The 3486-nt window shown below is 37.3% G+C and overlaps 1 pseudogene; it reads left to right on the top strand.

Moving 5' to 3' along the window:
• Positions 1 to 2213: 2213 nt before the first annotated feature.
• On the top strand, positions 2214 to 3231 carry LOC143404063 (putative vomeronasal receptor-like protein 4; annotated as a pseudogene).
• Positions 3232 to 3486: the final 255 nt, after the last annotated feature.

The following is a 3486-nucleotide window of genomic DNA, read 5'->3' as shown; positions in this document are numbered from 1 at the left end:
GTACTGTGCAGGATATGTGTTCAATAAGTTTTCTGGTGGAATTTTTGGATCTTCTGATTATACCAACATGTCATCAGTAAATGGTGATAGTTTGTGTTTTTATTTTCCTATTTGTATCCCTTAATATTTCTTTTGTGTAACTGCTCTGGCTAGTTTTCAGGACTATGTTGAATAGAAGTGGTGAAAGGGGACATCATTCTCTTGTTTCCACCTTTAGAGGGCATGCTTTTAATTTTTCATTTAATTGATGTTGATCTTGGGTTTACCATGTAGCTTTTATAAAGTTCATGTATGTTCCTACTGTCCCTAGTTTTTCTAGTATTTTGAATAGGAATGGGTGCTGTAATTAGTCAAGTGTGTGTGTATGTGTGTGTGTGGTGTTTTTTAATCTATTGATATAATCAGTGGTTCTTGACTGTAAGTGAATTAACATGCTGAATTATGTTTATTGATTTCTGTATGTTGAACCAACCTCGCATCCCTGAGAGGAACCCCATATGAACCTGGTGCACTATGTTTTAATATATTTTTGAAGGTGATTTTCCAGTAATTTAGAAATAATTTTTTCATGTATGTTTATTAGAAATATTAATCACAATTTTTTCCTTGGTGTGTCTTTGTCTGCTTTTGCTATCAGGGTGATTCTAGATTTTAAGACTGAGTTTGAAAAGGTTACCTCCTTTTCTATTTTATGGGATGATTTGAGGAGGACTGGTGGTATTTATTTCTCAAGGTCTGGTTGACTCCACCAAGAATCCATCGTCCTGGTCTTTTATTCTTGGTAGGCTTTTGGTGGTGTGTTGTATTACATTGCTTGAGTTTGATCTCTTTTAAATTTCTGTGTCCTCCTGATTCTATTTGGGTAGGTCATGTGTCCCTAGAAATTTGTTGATGTTGTCAAGATTTTATGTTTTGTTAGAGTGTGAATTTTCAAAATAGGATCTGAGCATAATCTGTATTTCATAGTGTTCATTGTGATCTTTCCATTTTCATCACTGATACAAAACACCTAACAAAAATGAAAGCATATACTGTGGCATTTCTAAGCAGAGATAAAAATTGAGAAGGAGACCCTACCATCTCTCTACATGTTCCCCTGGAAGAAAATTGGAATGTGGAAACATCTATGTGTATTGCATGTAGAAATTTTAAAATGAGAAGAAAATAATGTCCAATATTACAGGTCTTAAGAATCAAATTTTTGCCAAAGGAGACCAATCTTACATGGTCATTTTTTACCTATACTAAGAAATCTTTAACATATTGCACATACTCCCCCACACCAAGATTAGAGACAAATGACAAAACAATAATGAATGATTTTATTGTGCTTTATATATGTCAAGCACATATTTAATTACTCACTCCAACAATACCAGAAGGAAAGCACTAACCTGACCCACACTAACGGATGACATACACTGAGGCACAAATCATTAGGTATGATGACAGTTTCCTCACAGTAAATTGTGGGACCTGAATTAAGTGAAGGCCAAGTCTGAGGAGAAAAAAAAACATAACTAAACTCTTTACAATTCTACACTTGAATAAAGAAACCATGGGAATGGGCATATTGATATTATTTTCCTGGAGATATATATATAATTTAGTTGTAGATGGACACAATACTTTTATTTATTTATTTTTGTTTGGGGGCCATGACTGACCCCAGTGGCTAGGCAATCACTATACCACAGAGCTACACCCCAGGCCAAGACTCCTATTTCTGCTTATCTTAACTTTACATCAACAGGTTGTGGAATATATTTTTTATATAAGCAGCAGTATTTTAGATACTTCAGATCAAAGCCAAATACAATAGAATCTTCATCTTTAAGAAATCTGCAGGGAAGATAGAAAGTCTGACCACTAAATCACATAATTTTTGCTGTTAAGGAAAACCTGAGGTTTACAGGCTCAATGACAAGAGTAAGATCTGAGTACTTCCATGAAACAAGTGGGAGTGTACAAAATCATTCCTCAGAAGAATTACAAATGCTTGAGATAAAATTTATTTTTCATTTATATTTTATTTACTTTTTCCTGTTTTAGAGTTTGGGATAAAGCTAGGTCTCCATTCATGGTAGGCCAGTGCTCTACCTTGGAACCACAAACCAGCCCTTAACTTGAAATTAAGGTGAAGAATAAGACCCTGTCCTCTTTACAAAGATATTTGTTGTTAATCATGATTCTAGACATTGTAAAGGTGGCAGATGGACTGGAAGCATGGCAATGAAAAGATGTTTCTGTCAAATGCTCCTGTTTTTCTTCCCAGGATACTGATGAAGATGGACCAACATTTCAGTTATGTTGTCATAAGAAATGCCTTCTATCCTCAGGCTGGCATTGGGATCTCAGCAAACACCTTTCTGCTTTGTCTCCACACTGCTGCTGTCTTTGTGGGCATCAAGTCCAGGCTCACCGACCTCCCTGTCACCCACCTGGCCCTAACACACATCCTCATGCTCCTCACCATGGGCCTTTTGGTATCTGCAGACATTTGGGAAACACAGGACATTTCAGGTGACTTCAAATGCAAAGTGCTTGCCTTCCTAAACAGGGTCATGAGGGGACTCTCCATCTGTTCCACCTGTGTCCTGAGTGTGTGTCAGGCCATCACCATCAGCCCCAGTGGCTCCTGGTTGGCCCACTTCAAACTGAAATCCACAAATCCCATTGTGGGGCTATTTGTCTTCTTATGGGTCCTCACCATGTCCCTCTCCAGCAACCTGCTCCTCTGCACTGTGGCGACTCCCAATAAAACCCAACCTGGCCTTCTGTTTCTCACTGAGCGCTGTTCCTTTCTGCTCATGAGCTACGGGAGCAGGACCTTCTTTCTTGCTTTCATGGCATTCAGAGATCTCCTATTTCTGGGTCTTATGATTCTTTCCAGTGCATACATGATACTTTTCTTGCATAGATATAAACAAAGATCCAAGTATCTCCATAGCCCTCATTTTTCTCCAAGAAGTTCCCCAGAACAAAGGGCCACTCACACCATCCTGTTGCTCATCAGCAGCTTTGAGATCCTGTACTGTGTGGACTGCATCCTCTCCCTCTTCACAGGTGCAGTGTGTACGTGACCCCATCCTGCTTGGTCTCCAAATGCTCTTAGCCAATGGTTATGGCACAATCAGTCCTTTGGTGCTGATCAGTGGTGACACTCAAATAATTAAAAGTCTAAAAACTAAATGGAGAAACAAAGGTCAGTTTCTGCCTAAACTAATCTAAAGCAAAGTTGACACATTCCTTAATTTTTTTTCTCTAATTCATAACATTTGTCCTCTGACCAAAAAAAAAAAAAAAGTAGTTTTTAATAGTATTAAGATACTATTTAAAACATTAAATAGTATCTTAAAACCAATTAAATACTTATCAAGTACTTTGTGGATTTTTTTTCTGTATAGGCATCTGGGTTTTGTTCAATAGTTTTATTAATTTTCACTATATCTGGTTTCATTTGATACTATAAATTTTTAGTTGACA

This window comes from Callospermophilus lateralis, chromosome 7 (genome assembly GCF_048772815.1).
Source record: "Callospermophilus lateralis isolate mCalLat2 chromosome 7, mCalLat2.hap1, whole genome shotgun sequence".
Classification (NCBI taxonomy): Eukaryota; Metazoa; Chordata; class Mammalia; order Rodentia; family Sciuridae; genus Callospermophilus; species Callospermophilus lateralis.
This window is presented reverse-complemented; position numbering and strand designations above follow the sequence as displayed.